The sequence below is a fragment of the Anabrus simplex genome, chromosome 1 (assembly GCF_040414725.1).
Source record: "Anabrus simplex isolate iqAnaSimp1 chromosome 1, ASM4041472v1, whole genome shotgun sequence".
NCBI lineage: Eukaryota > Metazoa > Arthropoda > Insecta > Orthoptera > Tettigoniidae > Anabrus > Anabrus simplex.
In genome coordinates this window covers 1,759,316,399-1,759,338,157 of record NC_090265.1, presented here as the reverse complement: position 1 = coordinate 1,759,338,157, position 21,759 = coordinate 1,759,316,399, and the positions used below count along the sequence as shown (strand labels likewise).

The following is a 21,759-nucleotide window of genomic DNA, read 5'->3' as shown; positions in this document are numbered from 1 at the left end:
GGGATCCAAATGACTGCCTGTCCACTGCCCTATATTATGTCAATCCCCCCAGCATGGTCATGCAATGACATGCTGCACTTCCCCTACATTGTGCTTTATTCCTAGTGTGTCCATAGTATTATGAATATTGTAGCTATTATTATTATTATTATTATTATTATTATTATTATTATTATTATTATTATTATTATTATTATTGTTACGGAGTTATCCGTGGTAGTTAGAGGTGAAAGAAGGTGCTGGGATGAATAGGTCTCAATCTACGAAATTAAAGTTAATTTAAAATTTAACAAGGTTTTATTTTTTTCCAAGATCCAGGAAAAAAACAAGAATAGGAGGAACACAGTTGAAAATCAACAAGTTAAGAAGGTACAATTACAGTTTTTACAGGATTTGGGCTTCGAGCCCCGGACTTACAATTCTTGGGCAATTAGCCCAACTTTACTCATACAAGATTTAACAAAGGGGCAGAAAACCCCAATAATGCCCAGGAGCACTGCTCCCTATTACTCAGTAAAGCCCGCTCGAGGCACACAGAAACCAACTTTAAGAAAGAGCAATCCACTCTCAAAGTTCAAGCCTATCAAAGGCCACACGAAACTCCACCTTGAAGCTGTCCTCTAAGGACATAAACACAGGGGTAAAAATACCCAACCTACTGAGGCCGATTTAGAAAATAAACAGGAAAATTACAAGGCCCCAAAATACAAACTTGAGCGGAGGCGTAACTAGCACTCCTAATACACTTCTTTAAAAACCTACTTGGCACTAGGCCACTAATGCAAGGGCTAATCCCATACTAAAGAGGTGACTTATATAAGAAAACGATTTACATTACATTAGAAAGGGAAGAAACGGTTGTGAAAATAAGTTCACCTCAAAGCAATATGAGTGGGAGCTCGAGAGGGTTAAGCACTCTCTATCGCGATATGTAGTTACAGAGGCAGAATTTAAACCAAAGTCTTTACATTTTAGAGGAAGGTTACATGGTAAAGATTTCGAACCCGCCCCGAGGGTTAAACTGCTGAGCTGGCAAGAAAATAAGTTATAAAACGGCCATTACCTGGTGGTTGAACTGCTGCCCGAAGAAAGAGGCGCTTCCCGCCCCCTGCTACACAATTTACACAATGATAGATGTTACTGAAGTGGCGCAGAGACCCGAAAATCAGCAGTTTATATACCCTCGTGGAAAGTTCGAGGCGTTTCGTGAATGATAACACCCGCCCACAAGCATTTTATTGGATAATGGCAAAAACTACTACACCAGATGAAGAAGAAACACCTTATTGGTGGAAAATTAATTACAGAAATTCCTTATTGGTCAAATTCAAAACTGGCGGAAAGAAAGGGTTAACATTGCCAACTTAAACAATGGCAGAAAGAAATAAGAACACACTTATAAGTACTAAATTTCTTTAAAAAAAGGTTCCTTCACTTCGCACTAGGGTGCACAATTGTAGTTCTTAAGTAGTGTCCTCTAGAAGAGAATGTTCACACTTCTTGCTACAGATAAAACAAAAATGAATCGAAACTGACATAGTTCAGAACACTTCAAAATTTATAGTAATGATATCTTCTGAGAAATCGTTGAATTAATATGGAAGTTAAAGTTCAGGCTTCCTCCAGTAGAGGAGATTTAACTGGCGCAAAGTTTGAATTAGCGGCGTGGAGGTGTACCACCCGGTACAATTATTATTATTATTATTATTATTATTATTATTATTATTATTATTATTATTATTTGTCGTATTACAATTATTTTTAACTACGCAAGGGTTCTTAATGAGCAATAATAAAATAAGGTACGTCTAAAGTTTCATTGAAAGACGTAAAATTCTAAGACGTTGTATGAAATCATAACTTAAGTCTGAATTCCAAGTTATCCTTTTTCAAGCTATTTTCACAAAATATTATGCATTTGCAATATTCGCCACTCAACAAAGATTGAAAAGTAATTACATTTATTTTAATACCAATGCGACTTTTTGTATAGAAATTGTCTTCTACAAAACTACCATACATATTAAGAGGGAATTAAATTTATCTCTCTATTGAAGACTACGTACCCTCCAAGGCTTATCTCACTGATTGCTTAAATTATTATTATTATAATGGCGGTATATCGACTTCAGAGAGGCTTGGCGCAGGTCTTTATAGTTGACACACTGTAGGCAACCTGCGCGTCTACGAAGACCAGGCCCTACCTAATATGAAATCGAATAATGTAGACCACTCAAATATCACTAGCCCTCGAACACAAAGAATTAAACACCGATGGGAATTGAACCAGGGACACCCTGGCTGAATGGCAAACAAGCTGAACATTTCTCCATGGAGCCACCCAATAAACAATGTTGAACCATTGGATAAATTTTATATTACTTCACGGATTTCATAGTTATTATCTGTCATTTCTATAGCCGATGAGTAGATATTGTTCGAAGTTTTCTCAACCAACCTACAGTATGTTTTCACCTGGTTGAAACCCAACTTCTTTGCTAAATGGTTAGCGTGTTGGCATTTGGCCCAGAGCGTCCCGGGTTAGTTTCTACCTCGGGATGCTCGTTTTAACCTAATTGGCTAATTGGCTGATTCCAATGGCTTGGAGTTTGGGTGTGCGCACTGTCTTCAGGATCAGAATTCATCATAAGTGGGGCCCCACCTTCAAAGACCCGCAGGTCGCCTCTTCGCTGGCCACAGGCCATCATATTATACCTGTCTGAAATTATATCGTCCCTGTTCTGCCAAAACGGCGAATGTGACAATGCTCTTCCTATCCATTATTTCCCTTAAGACTAGTCACGCCTTCCAGCCACATATTGATATTTGGTCCATCAGAACGATTCTCGTTGAGTTCACTTTCCTATGCGCGCGTAAGTAAAGGAAGATGAACCTTAAATACATCACACTCTAGGAGTGGGTAAATGTCATGAAAACATACATTCCTTCAGTATGGTACAGTAAGGTTCATTTTCCTTTACACTCGCACATAGGAAAATGAACTCAACGGAAATTGTTCTGATGGACCGAATATCAATATGTGGCTGGAAGACGTTACCAGTCTTAAGGGAGATGATGGATAGGAAGAGCATTGTAACATTCGCCGTTTTAGCAGAACAGTGACGATATTTACTTCAGACATATTTGAATACATAGATACAATTCACTGATCAGTTAATTCAACTGTAAAATTCCCAAGTTCTTTATAACACTCACTACGCTATTTTCCTTTGTTCCTTTAAGAAAATATTCACGCACCGCAGGAATTACATTAATTTAGTTAAGTAATAAATATTACAATAACTACTAAGGATAAGGGCTATATCAACATGGCAACATAGGTTACATCATTATGTGAATTTATTTTTTCTTTAAACATTTAGATTTTTGAGCATCTGCTAACTTTATTCACTTGCTTGTATTTAGTTGCATACTCAAAATTGTAAAGCACAGATCAGTTTCCGATAAAACCCAATGCTTACGGAGAACTATGTCGTGTGGTGTGGCCGAGAACATTATTTTTTTTTATATTCATTGACCCATTTCATCCTTGACTTTGACAATATAGAAATGAGTTGTGAAAAATTGTCACTCATAGGGTTAGTTGGTTTGAGAATTTCAAAGGAGTTGACAGAATAAAATGTGATAGCACCTTCTGACTTTTTGGGGAGAGAAAGGCAGGCTATCTCAACCCGATTTCTACAGTATTCCAGATCATTTATCTCAGCAGCGTTCAGAATGAAAACTAAACCAAGAAATGAACAGACTCAAATTTTAATTCTCCACCCTGTACGAATGGCAGAATTAATGGCAACAATTAATTAGTTGCCTTATGAACAACATATGTCTTATCGAGTAAAATGGCATTGTAAGGAACCATTTATATACTTCAAATTTATTTGTATTTCACTTCAGAAAAGCATAATTGATATTGTTCAAATATATAATCTTCGTGTACAGTATTTTGAGCTATAGCATCACTGCTGCCTACATTTAACGAACCGGGTGGTGCTATCTGAACATTGGTTTTTCGACTACATTCTGAGACACATCTCAGTTCGATGGCCTCTTAAACACGTATCATTTCGAGCCCCGCTCTCGGCAGCCCTGAAGATGGTTTTCCGTGGTTTCTCATTTTCACAATAAGCAAATGTTGGGGCTGTACCTTAATTAAGGCTACGGTGGCTTCTTTCCTATGCCTAGACCTTTCTTATTCCATCATCACTGTAAGACCTATCTGTGCCAGTGATATGAAAAGGCTTATATTAGAAACACGCAAACTTGTGGCACTTTAAGGTCCAGATTTGGTGGTGATTATTGTTTTAAGAAGAAGTGTACAAAGGCGACCATCCTCTGTTAACAATGATCAGAGGGGAAAACGGCAAGCTCAGAGACTTTAAAAAATGAAGGTGTCGGCGAACGAAAGTGATGTGCCTGGAGGAGTGTGGAAATGAAGACTTCGTAGGCCTCGCAAACCTAATACCTTGGAGGTCGGAGGAGAAAAAGACTTGACTAATGGAGGTCAGATAGGAAAGTTGAGAGTGAGGAGTCTGACAAAGTTGAAGCAATGCCACACTCACCTTGATCGGAAAATCATGCTCCCGATTTCAGAGACCCTGGTACAACTTTTATTCGCCACTTAGGACAGACAGGGGATACCTTGGATGAATTATACCACCCCCACTCACAGGGGATACTTATTTGCAAATTGCTTTACGTGGCACCACTCAGATATGTCTCATGGCGACGGTGGGATAGAAGACTAGGTGTGGGAAGAAACCGGCCGTGGCCTTAATTAAGGTACAGCCTGGTATAAAAATGGGAAAGCATGGAAAACCATCTTAAGGGCTGCTAACAATGAGGTTCGTACCCACTATCTCCTGATTGCATGCTCACAGCTGCGCGAATAAGAATAAGAATAAGAATAAGGATAAGAATAAGAATAAGAATAAGAATAAGAATAAGGATAAGAATAAGAATAAGAATAAGAATAAGAATAAGAATAAGAATAAGAATAAGAATAAGAATAAGAATAAGAATAAGAATAAGAATAAGAATAAGAATAAGAATAAGCAGAAGAATAAGAATAAGAATAAGAATAATTGTACCGAGAGGTACACCTCAACTTCGTGCATTTAAATGAAGCGCCTGGAAGAACGCTATCTTATACTTAAAGTTTACAACAGCTATTTCAAGAGATTGGGACTTTTCTCCATAGAGGACTCTATTTAAAAAAAAAAAAAAAAAAAAAAAAAAATGATGTCATGCACTGGTGCAAAGTGGAACAACTAGAAATTTAAAGAAATTTTGTGTTTATAGGTTTTCTGAACTGAATTGTCTTTCTTTGTTTTTGATACTTCAAGGTTTTCAACACTTCTTACTCACCCCGCCAACGTTGGACTCTGGCCAATCAGAAATTTTGTGTATTTATTTTTCAGCCAATTATATTTATCTTGTACCTATTTTATCTGCCAAGAAAATGGGAGGGTGTGTCTGGTTTTAGTCCAGAGCCTTCTCGAACCTTCCTCTCGGGTATAAAAGCTGACGCCTTATCGAGCTAACTTGTGTTATTGATCGTCGTGTTACTGAGTGTGTATGTTAAGCGAGGAGGCGGCGACCTCATCCATCGGCAGGCAGAACATCAGCTAAGGTAATGGCCACCATTTTTCTATCTCAGTAGTTACCTCCGCAAGCTGACTCGAGGGGAAGGTTTCCAAACTTTAACTATGTAACAGTCAATTTCCTAAAATGTAAACTTTTGTTCCTTCTCATGTAAAAGTTCAACTAGTCAAGAGTACTTAACAGAAATCCGGAGATAGAGTGTGCATTGCCCTCACGAATTCCCCTTCAATTCACTAATGTAAATTGTAACTTAACTTGTCCATCTAGTCATCTCAGTAGTTTGGGATTAGCCTCTGCATCGTCGGGCCACAAGCCCAAGTAGGGTTTTACACGTAATCTTTGATTTCAAGGAGCGCAAGTGTACGCCTCCATAGGTTTTCGATTTTGGGACCAGTAATTGAACCTGTTTCTTTCCACAACGGCCCAGTAGAATGGGTACTCGATACCACTGTATTATTTCCTCCATGTAAAAGAAAACTGATACGGTATTGTTAAATGTAGGTTGTGCCTAGAAAGGCCTGAAAGTGTAAATTTCATTGAGCAGTGACGCTCAAATCTCTTAAATTAAAGGTTGCCTTGTGTAGGCTGTAATGATTTGGGAGCGTAGTCTCCTTGGTATAATTATAGAGCATTGAGGCTATTTTCTTGTAACGTAATAGATATTTGTGTAAATATTGAGTGGTGCCTTTTTGAAGGCCGTAACCTGTAAGCGTTGGAGCAAAGTGCGCTTGAAAATTGTGTTTTAAATATCCTGTAAAAAAAATTTGCGAGATTCATCTCCTTGACTATCTGTCTAAACGCAACATTGATGTTGTAGGGACTTCTGTAAATAGAGAGCTCAAATTGTAAGGAACATTTTATAGGATTTTTCTTTTTCTATTTTGTACCAAACTAGCTCTGTACCAGAAGTCTTGTTGTTTGTTAAAATTTAATATCTGAAAATAAGTATAACCTTAATTTTTAAAGTTTTGAATGAATCGTTTGACTGTCGTAGATAGACTCATTCAGACGAGCACCTTCTTTCACCTCTCTGTTCCACGAATACTCCGTAATAATAATAATAATAATAATAATAATAATAATAATAATAATAATAATAATAATAATAATAATAATAATAATAATAATAATAATAAAAAGTATGATTAGTATTATTATAATTATAATACAATTTATTATTATTAAAATACAGAATTATTATTATTATTATTATTATTATTATTATTATTATTATTATTATTATTATTATTATTATTATTATTATTATTATTATTATTATTATTATTATTATTATTATTGCCTGCCTGGCGGTCATGTTCGTAAAGGCATCAAGTCTATATGGTCTAAAACTGTGGTTAGCTGGTTCGAGTCTCATTGGTCGAAAAATATGCCATCATCAGAATATTTTCCGGCTCCATGGCTAAATGGTTAGCGTGCTGGCCTTTGGTCCGGAGAGACCCGGGTAGGATTCCCGGCTGGTTCGGGGATTTAAACCTTCATTGATAAATTCCGATGGCTCGGGGGCTGAGTATGTGCGCCATAATCATCGGTAGAATTCATCATAGGTAGGGCCACATCTTCATAGAAGCGCAGGTCGCCTATAGGTGTCAATTCGAAAGACCTGCACCAGCGCTCTTCGGACGCCGCATGCCATTATTATCAGAATGTTGGCCGGCAGGGAAGTAGAGGAGGTGGTATACAGTTTCTAACAAATAGCTTGCGTGCTAAAATCCTGAATTCAACTCCTAACCCCTCCGCAGTATTCATAATGGAGCGAGAGAATTTGACGCTCTTGATGGCGATTCGTTCGTCCGATGGGGACGTTAAGCTTTGATGAGAACACTTGCTGCTATTTCACAGGAGTAGACAATGTGCCGGCACCGAATTACACCCTGTCCTTTCTACTGTGGTATAATACGTTATTCATTTCATCTCATTAACTCATTTGATGAGACTGACGTCAGGAAGGTCATCCGATCGTAAAACTCGTTCCGAAGGTTCATGTCACTTCATATCCGACCCCGTATAGAAACGTGACTAAGACTGGAAATACATTATTATTACTATTATTATTATTATTATTATTATTATTATTATTATTATTATTATTATTATTGCGGTTTTTTCTTGGAACAGAAGAGTTGAAGAGTATCGGGGATAGCCCATCACCTTGTTGCACTCCTGTTTTGATGTGAAAGGAATGCGAGAGACATCCGTGGAACCTCTCCTTGGATTTTGTAGCGGTCAGGGTGGCTCTAATTAATGCCAGCAGTTTCAAATCAACTCCAAATTAATTTAAGACGTTTAGCAGGACTCCCCGATCAATGGAGTCGTACGCTTTCTTAAAGTCCACAAAGACAGACACATACTGCTTGGACCTTAGTGTACAATATCTGATGATCGTTTTGAAATTTTGGATCTGTTCAGCTGTTGAGCGACCTTTTCTGAACCCTCCTTGGTATTCACCTATTTGATGTTCGACTTGTGCTTCCAAACGCTCCAGGATGGCAAGTGATATAATTTTGTAAGGTACGGGTAGCAAAGATATCCCTCTGTTGTTGTTCATGTTCTTCATGCTGCCTTTTCTATGTAATGGATGGATCAAAGCTATTTTCCAATCTTCGGGTAGGGTCTCCTTGTTCCAAATTTCTTCTATTTGCTTTTGTAAGATATCAAGTGATTCCTCTGGGGCATATTTCCATAGTTCTGCTACTACTGAGTCTTACCCCGGCGCTTTGCTATTTTTGAGACGGGCAATGTGGCGCTTGACTTCATCTCTGTCGGGTGGTCTGGAATCTGGGTACCAGAGTGAGGGTTCCTTGGTCTCAATGGCACTTTGCGGTTTAGAGCAATTATGTAAATTCTTGAAGTAATCTGCCAGAATGCTGCAATTTTCTTCATTTGACGTCGCCAGTGTGCCGTCCTTTCGCTCAAAGCATAGAGATGGCGGTTCATAGCCAGTGAGTTTGCGTTTGAAGGCTCTGTAGTACTCTCTGCTTTCTTCCTAAAGTTTTGTTCTGTATTTCAATGAGAGATTTTTCGTATTTACGTTTCTCAGTTCTGAACACCCTAGCTGCTTGGGCACGTTGGGTTTTGTAGGTTTCCCAATCATTTTCTGATTTCGTAGAGTAGTACTGTTTCCACGCATTGAGTCTTTCATGGAGTACTGATTCGCAGGCACCATTCCACCAGGCATGCTTTTTGCTTCTCTTGATTTCTGCAACGTCTTTGGCGGCCTTAACAAGGAGACTTTTGGTATTGTTAAAGTCACAGTCATTTGGTCTAGCCTTCTCCTGGAACTCCTCGACCCTTTGCCGAAGTTTATCATTGTCGAAGCGTGTGATCTGTTTGGTTGTCTTCCTTGTGTTTGCGGGAATTGGTCTGAATTTGATAAGAGACATATAATGATCTGAGGCCACATTGATGCCTTTCTTTACCTTGACATTCATAATCTCAGGGCTGTTTCTCCTGGATATTGCAACATGATCAATTTGGAACTCTCCGAGAGCTTCGACGGGAGAACGCCAAGTCATTTCCTTTCTGGGTAGATGGCGAAAGTGGGTCGACATGACCTGCAGGTTGTGATTTCGCTAATGGACGTCAGGTTCTTTTGTGAGCAGGGTAATTTCCTATAACTTTCTTGTACTTCTGTTCACAACCTAGTTGGGCGTTGAAGTCACCCAAAAGAAGCTTGTCATGGTGTTTGGGGATTTTGTTTAATTTTTCATCCAGTAGGTCCCAGAAATTATCAACTTCGTATGGATCAGACTTGTTCTTATCGTTTGTAGGAGCATGTGCGTTAACTAACGCGTAGGTTTTGTTCGCGCATTTAATTGTGAGTATAGGCAATCTGTCGTTTCACAGGTTCGAAATTTGCAACCCATTTAAGGATCTTGGTTCTAAAAGCAAACGCGGTTGCAAGCATCACAGCTCCATTGAGGATTCCTCTTTGCGCTTTACTCTTAAAAAATCGGTAGCCTTCGGATTCAAAAATCTCTTCATCTGGGTACCTTGTTTCCTGTTGGGCCATTATGGATATCTGATTTTCGTGAAGAGCTTTGGTGAGGGTTTTCAGCTTGCCAGTTTGTGTAAGTGAATTTATGTTGAAAGTTGCTAGAAAGGTTTTATATTTTGGCCTGAGGTTTTGACTCTTCGGGGTACACCGAGACGCTCCGACTCGTCTCTTGCATGATGTCGAGTCTCCCCCAGAATCCGAACGAGACTCGTGCGCCGTGGTGTTCACAACGAGGGATTTATCCGAAGATTTACCCCCTGGGGTATGTTTCTTGAAATGTTGTGCCATCATCCTTTTTGACTTGACTTTGCTTTGGACGGGTACCCATCCTTTTACAACTACGGTTGTTAGCCCTAGAGGTTGCCTCAAGATGTTTTCTGACTTCTGGTCATTTACCAGTCTTCGCCGCAACCCTGGCTAGGGACCAGTTTTTTTTTCACGGTGGTATTTTATTTCCCTACTACCCTCTGACTCTGCTGGCGGCAGAGCCAGCGAGTTTCCCCAATTCCAATGGGACGCGGCCGATGGAGGTAACCGGTAAATCCCCACACGGGTATTATTATTATTATTATTATTATTATTATTATTATTATTATTATTATTATTATTATTATTATTATTATTATTATTATTATTGTCCTCCTATGTGGTGTAGTGGTTAGTGTGATTAGTTGCCACCCCAAGAGGCCCGCGTTCGATTCCCGTCTCTGCCACGAAATTTGAAAATTGTTACGGGGGCTGGAACGGGGTTCACTCAGCCTCGGGAAGTCAACTGAGTAGATGGAGTTCGATTCCCTCTTCAGCCACCCTCAAAGTGGTTTCCCGTGGTTTCCCACTTCTCCTCCAGTCAAATGCCGGGATGGTACCTAAAGCCATGGCCGCTTCCTTCCCTGTTCCTTACCTATACCTTTCAATCTATCCATCACCCTACAAGGACCCTGTTCAGCATAGCAGGTGAGACAGCCTGGGCGATTTACTAGTCCTTCTGCCCAGTTGTATTGCCAGACCCAATGTCTCATGCTCCAGGACACTTCCCTTGAGGCGGTAGAGGTGGGATCCCTCGCTGAGTCCTAGGGAAAAACCAACCCTGGAGGGTAAACAGATTAAAAGGAAATAAATGATTATAACAGAATACAGATATAAATTCAGTACACTGTTATTTACTACAACTCCCTTTTGGAAAACGTGTATGTCGGGGAAATAACGAATAATATATTAAGATGCAGAGGAATTTTATTGAAAAACGTAAAATATTTTAGGCATTCTATGAAACAGTTCTTAGCCTATACACTCATGATGGAAGTGGTACTAAGACGTAGCTTATGTCCATCTTAAAATTGTGCAAAATCCTCATCACAGCCAGCCAATATCAATGAAGAAAATGGTCTCATTTCCCAGATTTACACAGTCTTACTCTTAATTCTTTTGGGGAGGGCTGGTGGGTCCCTGAAAATTAAAGCATCAATTTAGATATTAGGGATTAGTATGGGGAGAACACTTTAAGAAGTTAGAGCACCAGTAGTAATACTATCGACTTCGCATTTGATGTTGTTTATAAATGTTTCTGACGAGTGAGTTGGAGTTGGTTGTGCGGTTAGGGGCGTACAGCAAGGAGTATGCATTCTGGAGATAGTGGCTCGGAACACACTGTCGGCAACACTGAAGATGCTTTTCCGTGGTTTCTTATTTTCACACCAGGTACTTTAAGGCCACGAGCCCTTCATTCCGACTCCTAGATATTTCTAATATAACCGTCGCCATAAGACTTATCTGTGTCGGCGGGACGTAAAGCAACTTTGAATAATCCAAAAATAATACGTTACGTATATATAAATAAGCCTACGACAACAACAACTTTGTCTGTAAACTTCAACATTTAGTTTTGTGCTTTGCTTCATCTCCCATTACGCAAATAAATATCTGAAGTAGGTTCATTTCACTTTTTGTCTCTTTATTGGCTCGTTTCACCGGGCAAAAACGACGAGGGTTTTCGCCGAAATTCGGTATCTTAATTTATGAATAGCTGGATTGTATGCTGGTATACAGAAGGACAGAAATAGTGGGGCATAGCAGGAAATACAAACTTTCACCGTTAACAGTAGCTGTACCAAAAAACTGCACATTATAAAAAGTATGTATAAAATGCAATGTCTAATTATTTCCGTCCCATGCCTTTTTTTTTACCTTAAGAGGAATTCTCGACCATTGTCTTTTTTAACTTCAAATATCTCGGGAATGACTACATCTAATTAAAAGTACGTAACGCTAGGTCTCATTGGTCAGCAGTAACATTGCGTGGACTGTTTTTAATTGAGCTGGGCTTTGTTTCTCCCAATGCTACTTCTGAAACGTTTTCATTCCTTCCCTGGAGGCGGAGGCGGTCCTTCTAGACGATGACGCCTTCTCTCACGCCAGGAGATTTGTATCGGCGATATTTTTTTAAAAAAAATATAGTGTGGCTATTTCTAGCTGGGTGCAGCCCTTGTAAGGCAGACTCTCCGATGAGGGTGGGCGGCATCTACCATTTGTAGGTAACTGCGTATTTTTTGTGGTGGAGGGTAGCGTTATATGTGGTTTGTGAGTTGCAGGGATGCTGGAGACAGCACAAACACCTAGCCCCCGAGCCAATGGAATTAACCAATGAAGGTTAAAATCCCCGACCCGGCCGGGAATGGAACCCGGGACCTCTGAGCCGAAGGCCGGTACGTTGACCATTCAGCCAACGAGTCGGACTGTATCGGTGATGATGTGAGGAGAAGGTGAGAGGGTTAGTGGGTAGGATATGTTCCGGCATCCGCCTTAGTGATAAAACACGGAAAGCCATTCTCAGGACAGCCGATGGTGAGAACCAGCCCCCCCTTTGTCTCCCGAATACGGAGGCGTAGAGCAGCGGTAGACTTGTGGCCACCCACCTCTGCTCGGTTGGCCGGTCGGAGTGCAGAGGTATCGGACTTCGGACCAGCGGTGATAACTTGAAGGCCGCGGCTTACTCTGAAACAGACGAGGTCTCCTAGTTTCTGTCATATCCGCTAGGTGTCATTAGTGCTTCATTTCTACTAAATCAAAGTAGGCATCAAAGACGGTACCACAGCTACTTTAGAATTTGAGGTTAAGGAATGCAGACTTCAATACGAAAGATTGTTCAGAAATAAGACAGGTGATGTAACAGTAGCTGGTACGTAATTAAGATAGGCCGATACAAGTACGCATCTATGGTGAACACTGTCAAGTTATGGAACAATCAAGTATATGTAGGTCTAGTTCCACTTAATGTTTCAATAACATCTTTCAAATTTAATACTAATTTGGTTGGGCTTTGCTTCCGTGCCATATCAATAAATAGCAACCTAGAGGTGGGCTACACTGTTATTTTCGAATAATGTGTTCCAACAATCCAGTTCCACTGGGGTATCATGTTCCAGAATTATGTTATAAAAATAACATGTCCCAAAACTTGCAAACCATAATGTTGCTTAACGAAGTTGTTACTAGAAGGCGCCAGTTATTTTGATGGGTGAGCGCTACCTGTGGTCTCTGACCACACAGCCACGTGCAGCGTTGTATACTACACCGACAGCTGTATGAATTAGGTGTGAAAATGACCGGAAACGCCTCCACTGATAGCCGCGACGTTACGGTTTCAATGAATTACTGCCGATAAATATATACAATATGATACAGAAATAGGACAAAACTGAATCAAGGAAGCATTTAATATGTACACTGGGCTCGCCATTTTCACTAGACCACTGGGCGAGTTGGCCGTGCGATTAGGCGCGCGCGGCCGTGAGCTTGCATCCGGGGGATAGTGGGTTCGAATCCCACTGTCGGCAGCCCTGAATATGGCTTTCCCTGGTTTCTCATTTTCACACCAGGCAAATGCTTGGGCTGTTCATTAATTAAGGCCACTTTTAGTTCCTTCCCACTTCTAGCCCTTTCCTACCTGATCTTCTGCGTCGGTGCAACGTATGGCCAGTAAAAAAAAAGCAATAATCACATATAAAACCTGTAAACATAAAGTGCATATGGCAGAGATTAAAAATGGTTATAAGTGCCTTTTATCGTGAAAATCAGCTCTCGAAATAGTACACAAAACAAATAATTTGAACAATTAACAAGCATACAGCACGTCCGACTCGTTGGCTGAATGGTCAGCGTACTGGCCTTCGGTTCCGAGGGTCCCGGGTTCGATTCCCGGCCGGGTCTGGGATTTTAATCGCTTCTGATTAATTCTTCTGGCTCGAGGACTGGGTGTATATGTCCGTCCCAACACTCTCCTCATCATACACAGACAACATACTACACTACCAACCACCACAGAAGCACGCAATAGTGCTTACATCCCTCCATAGAGGGTTGGCGTCAGGAAGGGCATCCGGCCGTAAAACAGGGCCAAATCCACATGTGCGACGCAGTTCACACCCGCGACTCCACAGGTGTGGGAAAAGCAGCAGGAAAAGAAGAAGGAGAAGAACAAGCATACAGCACAATATGCCTAAATCAAATTCTTCACTTGACAATCGTACTTTAAGACCACAGTCGGTGATAAGTAAATCAAGAAGGAGAAGGTAATACAAATTATCATGCACTGGAACATGACCACATATTTTAGGAACAAATTTATCAGGAAGAATGATTTAAAAACAACGAATGTCTGTTTCCCTGTGATGGGTTGTGGTGGTGATTGAGGTGACTGGGTTTTCGCCTGTGGAAGCGGTGGATATAATGCCAATGACTGTTTCAGCATTTTCATCAAAAACTGACGCCATGCAGAGTCATCTTCGTTACATTGTGAGTTCCGATAGAAATTGAAGAGGCCGAGTTCGAATGGGCTCCCAAATTTAGATTGAGAATTTCGAAATTAGTAACTGTAGACTGAAAACGAAAACAATAATGTTATTAGCTTTATCTCCCACTAACGACTTTCACGGTCTTCGGAGACGCCAAGGTGCCAGAATTTAGTCCCGCAGGAGCTCTGTTACTTGCACGTAAATCTATTGACACGAGGCGGACGTATTTCGGTACCTTCAAATACCACCGGAATACCAGGATCGAACGTGCTAAGTTAGGGACAAATGGCAAGCGCCTCAATCGTCTAAGCCATTCAGCCCGGCAGACTTGAAATAGCCTTGATCACGAATATCATACGAAGTGAATTTATTACAGAGCTTAGACTGTTACCTCGAGAGAACATTCATTGCAATGGAACAGTGTTCCACAGAGCTTAGGGTGTTACCTCGAGAGAAGTTTCGTTGCAATTGAACAGTGTTTCACAGAGCTTAGACTGTTACATCGAGAGAACATCCATTGCAATGGAACAGTGTTCCACAGAGCTTAGAGTGTTACCTCGAGAGAACATTCATTGCAATGGAACAGTGCTCCACAGAGCTTAGGCTGTTAACTGGAGAGAACATTCATTGAAATGGAACAGTGTTCCACAGAGCTTAGGCTGTTAACTGGAGAGAACATTCATTGCAATGGAACAGTGTTCCACAGAGCTTAGACTGTTACCTCGATTGAACATTGATTGAAATGGAACAGTGTTCCACTGAGTTTAGGCTGTTAGGGCTGGTTTACACGGGTAGAGTAGCGAGGCGAGTAGAGTGGATAGTGGAGCTACTAGCATCGTGTAAACGACCGGGATAGTAGCAAGTAGAGTAGAGTAGTTAGTAGGTGGTAGAGTAGAGTGGGTTTCCGCTGCGGTAAAGTAACTCTACCACTATCTTTCCTCCTCCACCGGAACCAAGCTCCGAGAGCTGGCGGAGAAGTCCGAGGACGCTCGATTTTTCAGCTGGCGCGTCATTCGACTGCTGTATTTGCATGTGTGTACAGACGGTGGTATTATGTTGAGCGTTTATTTGGCGGCAAAATGAAGTGGACGGAAGAAGTAACTTGCAAATTTGTGGAGCTCTACAGCGAAAAAGAATGTTTATGGAACATAAACAGCGTTACTTATAGAAATATGAATATGAGACTGGTGGCGGAAGAGGACTTGATAGCGAAAATTTGTAAAGAGGGTTTTGTGTTAACGGAACTGAAACAGAAAAAAAAAATTACGATGTACATACAATCAAGAACTCATGAAAATACGAAGATCCAAGAAGTCTGGAGGTGGTGCCGCAGACATCTACACTCGAAGATGCAACATAAAATATAACCAAGTGTCAGCTGGATTTTCACTTAATATGAAGATTTCCCAAGTTTCAATGTTACACAGCGTGTTCATCATGTGTCTCGACATGTTTAAGTTAGGCAATACAATGGTGCAGGACTGTGTACATTAATCATATTAATAACATACATAGGGATCTTCTACATATCACTTGCCACTGCCCTTAATTTTCAGCAATAACTAATTTCCCCAACAAATTGAATAGTTTCCATATGTTGTTTGGAATATCCAAAATAATTATTGTTTACAGTACAGTGTCAGATCTAGAAGCTTAAGCCCTACACCTGGGCCGTACAAGCAACGAAAAAAAACAACATTAAATAGATCAATAATTGGGATATTTATGGCGAAGAAGCTACTGCAAATTAGGCCTACGCCAGCGTAATTTACAGTGCACTTATGGCCGGTTACGTCTCAAAACTCACGTGCGAAAATTAGTAGCAAATGGTATCAAAACTCATGACTGCAAACTAATAGCTAAATTAATATTCCAATGAGTCTCAAAATTCACGACTCCGGATAGCAGGTGCCTGCGATGACGGCAGGAGGGGTGAGGTGCGCGGTGACTCACTCACCAGGCCTCTCCTGAGGCCACAATACCATTAACATTAAATTTACATCAAAAGGAAAAATACGTTATATTACCTTTAAGACCACAGAAAAATGTTTTGATGATGATAATAATAATAATAATACCGAGCTCGATAGCTGCAGTCGCGTAAGTGCGGACAGTATCCAGTATTCGGGAGATAGTAGGTTCGAACCCCACTGTCGGCAGCTCTGAAAATGTTTTTCCGTGGTTTCCCATTTTCACACCAGGCAAATGATGGGGCTGTACCTTAATTAAGGCCACGGCCGCTTCCTTTCCACTCCTAGCCCTTCCATGTCCCATCGTCGCCATAAGACCTATCTGTGTCGGTGCGACGTAAAGCAACTAGCAAAAAAAGCGATAATAATAATAATAATCATAATAATAATAATAATAATAATAATAATAATAATAAACATAATAATAATGATAATAATAATAATAATAATAATAATAATAATAATAATAATAATAATAATAATAATAATACACCTCTGTGTCATTCACCGGGCATTATTTTCCCCTGTGTTGGGGTGGCAGAGTAACATCCACAGTATCCTCTGCCTATCGTAAGAGGTGACTAAAAAGGGCCCCAGGGGTGCTTACATTTTTTAGAAAAGGCCCTTGTCTTTCTTTGCCCGAAAACTTCATTTTCTTGAAGTATGGGCCACCTTCCATTTAATACAGGATGGCTGCCCAGTTGCACTCTCTCTTAAAACAGTAATCACCACCACCACCTTTTCCTTCGTTGTTTTCAACACTTATTGATTTTTAATGAACCTTTCCACATTTTCTTGGCTGGGGAAAGAACCACCATCATAAAATATCATCAACATCAGCGCTGTGGAGTCTTTTTTAAGTCATATAGCAACAGAACGTCAAAGATAGCGATTGGCTACTTCGCTTTATTTTAGATAAAATTCTGACACATTTTAATTTATGATTTTATCAATTTGGTGACCCAAGTAGTCAATACTACGAGTATATAACATTGCGTTTCTTGTAATCGCGTGGGGGCGTGATATAATATATTAATCTATGCTAAGTAAGGCATATGGGAGTACATGACTCAGTCATACGTGTGGAGCATGAGTTCATATTATTTTCGGAAAACGTATCAGAGACCGTTCATCATACTCGCCCACACTCTGAAGGGTATGGAGATAAGTAATTTAATTTCCCTGCGATGAGATTCATGACCAAATTAACCTCTAATGAAACTAAATGAGTGAATTAACAGTCGTAATATTTAATATCGGTAAAATAAAGTTTCTTATATAAGTAAATGCCGTCTTCTGGTCTCATAATAGAACTAAGCCCCGGTAATTACTACCAACTGAAAATTTATTTTAACTAGCAGCAGGCAATATACCTACTTTAATTTTATGTCGTCCGGCTGCATGGATACATGGTTAGCATGCTGGCCTGTGGTCCAATGGGTCCAGGGAGTCCCAGGTTCGATTCCTGGCCGGGATTTTCACTTTCATTTGTTAATTCCTATGGCTCGGGAACTGAGTGTTTGTGCCGTCTTCAGCATTGGACTTCATGGATTGCAAGAAAAGAGGCGTATTTCTATTTTTCATCTATTCACATAATTCAATCGATTATCCATCCGACACACTTACACCGAAAAATTTATTCATGACGCAACCGATTATTCTACGCGATATAACTGAATGATATTTGAAATTCATTTGATTATTTATTCCATTATTTAAATAACCGGATGGAAGCTATTTGATTTTTAAAAAAATATCCAATTATATCATCACTAGTAGGGTGGGCATATTATATCCATATAAAGAAGAACTGGTCCTGCTCGTGAGGTTTGAGACTGGCCTAGATAGAGAAACCTATTCCTGCTAATCGTCTTCTTAGAATTCGTGAATTTTGATACTCGTGAGTTTTGAGACTCGTGGATTCTGAGACGACACACTGATGGCCAATGGGTATTCTTTCTATAACTTTTGAAATGAATTCTGTAAAATTTCATTCGGATAAGATTTAGGTTGGCTGAAATACAAAAAAATTGGAAATAGAAACATCACTACAGTCTAACTGGGGAAAGGAGTACCTCACCCCTTCACCGTGGAACAAAAACCTTCGCCAGAATTATGATATACAATTAGACTGGAGCTCGTTAATATAGTTTTATCTTAGAAATCACCACTACAGTATTCACAGACTAAGACTAGTAAAATCCTGAGGGGATGATTACACTGTCGTTACTTTCTGTACAATAATGAATAAAGTCATAAACATTAAATCGTTTGTGTTCCTGGGTTAAAATACATGCTTGTACTGCCAGGGAACTGCTCCTTCATTAACAAAATGATTCCTGAGACGATCCCTCATGTCCTTGGCCAACTGTGTCGAGTTTGTCTCCCCCCCCCCCCCATATTTCTCCAAATTGCCGAGTTCTCTCAGAATTAATGCCGATGCCCCGAGTGTATCTCTCCTACTAAGCCAGCCTCTTACCCATTCCCTTTTTCCTCATTTACTTCTTCTTCTAACGCTTCACTAACCTCTTGCAGTAATATGTTTGTAAATGTCTTTAAACACTTCCTTACGATGTGCTTATGTCTTGACATGGTGCTACTACTGTACTCTACTCTACTGTATGACTCTACTCCCGTATGAACGATACGAGAGTCAACTCTACCAGACAGCGGTAGAGTAGAGTAACGTAGCTACTCTACTAACTACTCTACTCGCCTCGCTACTCTACCCGTGTAAACCAGCCCTTAACTGGAGAGAACATTCATTGCAATGGAACAGTGTTCCACAGAGCTTAGACTGTTACTTCGAGAGAACATTCATTGCAATGGAACAGTGTTCCACAGAGCTTAGACTGTTACCTCGAGAGAACATTCATTGCAATGGAACAGTGTTCCACAGAGCTTAGGGTGTTAACTCGAGAGAACATTCATTGGATTGGAACGGTGTTCCACAGAGCTTAGACTGTTACCTCGAAAAAACATTCATTGTAATGGAACAGTGTTCCACAGAGCTTAGACTGTTACCTCGAGAGAACATTCATTGTAATGGAACAGTGTTCCACAGAGCTTAGACTGTTACCTCGAGAGAACATTCATTGCAATGGAACGGTGTTCCACAGAGCTTAGGCTGTTACCTCGAAAAAACATTCATTGCAATGGAACAGTGTTCCACAGAGCTTAGACTGTTACCTCGAGAGAACATTCATTGCAATGGAACGGTGTTCCACAGAGCTTAGACTGTTACCTCGAGAGAACATTCATTGCAATGGAACAGTGTTCCACAGAGCTTAGACTGTTACCTCGAGAGAACATTCATTGCAATGGAACGGTGTTCCACAGAGCTTAGGCTGTTACCTCGAAAAAACATTCATTGCAATGGAACAGTGTTCCACAGAGCTTAGACTGTTACCTCGATAGAACATTCATTGCAATGGAACAGTGTTCCACAGAGCTTAGACTGTTAACTGGAGAGAATATTCATTGCAATGGAACAGTGTTCCACAGAGCTTAGGCTGTTACCTCGAAAGAAACATTCATTACAATGGAACAGTGTTCCACAGAGCTTAGACTGTTACCTCGAGAGAACATTCATTGCAATGGAACAGTGTTCCACAGAGCTTAGGCTGTTACCTCGAGAGAACATTCATTGCAATGGAACGGTGTTCCACAGAGCTTAGGCTGTTAACTGGAGAGAATATTCATTGCAATGGAACAGTGTTCCACAGAGCTTAGGCTGTTACCTCGAAAGAAACATTCATTACAATGGAACAGTGTTCCACAGAGCTTAGACTGTTACCTCGAGAGAACATTCATTGCATGGAACAGTGTTCCACAGAGCTTAGGCTGTTACCTCGAAAAAACATTCATTACAATGGAACAGTGTTCCAAAGAGCTTAGACTATTACCTCGAGAGAGCATTCATTGTAATGGAACAGTATTCCACAGACCTTGAGCTGTTATCTCGGTAGAACGTTCATTGCGATGGAACTGTGTTCCACAGATCTCAGACTGTTACCCTAACGTAACTGTCGTTGCGATGGAACAATGTTCCATAGAATAACAACGAAAGGTATTAGGACGCGCTCATCGGTTGTTACCTCAGCAGAAAACTCGTTACGGTGGAACAGTGTTCCACGTTCACGGGAATCAATCAAGAACCATGCTAAGTTGTAATGAACTAAAATAACTTCTGTAATTATCAATTAATGTAGAATGACGGAATGGCTAATGAAATAATGATGGGTTGAAGAAAAACAGCTATCTGTTACAAATATAACAGGGTTAGTTGAGTAACATATTATTCTGGTAACATGTTACCAGGCTGGAACCCTCTCATGTTAACTGCTATTTTAAATCGAGTGAGTTGGAGTTGGTCGTGTGGTTAGGGGCGTGCAGCAAGGAGTTTGCATTCCGGAGGTAGTATGTTCGGAACTCACTGTCGGCAGCACTGATGATGGTTTTCCGAGGTTCCTATTTTCACACCAGGTACTTGAAGGCCACGGCCGTTTCCTTCAGACTCCCAGCCTTTTCTAATATAACCGTCACCATAAGACTTATCTGTGTCGGCTGGACGTACCAGAGTCATCTTCGTTACATTGTGAGTTCCGGTAGAAATTGAAGAGGCCGAGTTTGAATGGGCTCCCAGATTTAGATTGAGAATTTTGAAATTAGTAACTGTAGACTGAAAACGAATACAAAATGTTATTAGATTTATCTTCCACTAACTACTTTCACGGTTTTTGGAGACGCCAAGGTGCCAGAATTTAGTCCCGTAGGAGCTCTGTTACTTTCAAGTAAATCTGTCGACACGAGGCTGACGTATTTGGGTACCTTCAAATACCACCGGAAAGACAGGATCGAACCTGCCAAGTTAGGGACAGAAGGCTAGCGCCCCAATTGTCTAAGCAACTCAGCCCGGCAGACTTGAAACAGCCTTGATCACGAATATCATACGAAGTGAATTTATTAATAATGCCATTCACTGAGAAATATGCCTTTATGTAAGCTAACCTATGTTCGACCTTTTATTCATTATAAACCTCAGCGGAGTTCTTTCGGAACTTTACGACTTTACAGAATAACGGTATGATTCAAAAATTATAATACTGTGGCTGATGCCTGGACGTAATACTCGATTGTGGTGGAACAGTTTTCCGCAGAGTTTAGGCTGTTACCTCTAGAGAACATTCATTGCCATGCAAGTGCTCCACAGAACTTGGACTGTTACATCGAGAGAACTTTTATTGCAATGGAACAGTATTCCACAGACCTTGGGCTGTTATCTCGATAGAACATTCATTGCGATGGAACAGTGTTCCACAGAGCTCAGACTGTTACCATACCATACAATACACCATGGCAC

General features: G+C 40.4%; 1 protein-coding gene across 1 annotated transcript in view; it reads left to right on the top strand.

The window, feature by feature from the left end:
- LOC136864385 (nephrin-like) overlaps positions 1–21,759 on the top strand; it is a 426,801-nt gene that overhangs the window by 138,893 nt on the left and 266,149 nt on the right. The gene's annotated exons all lie outside the window — the stretch shown is intronic.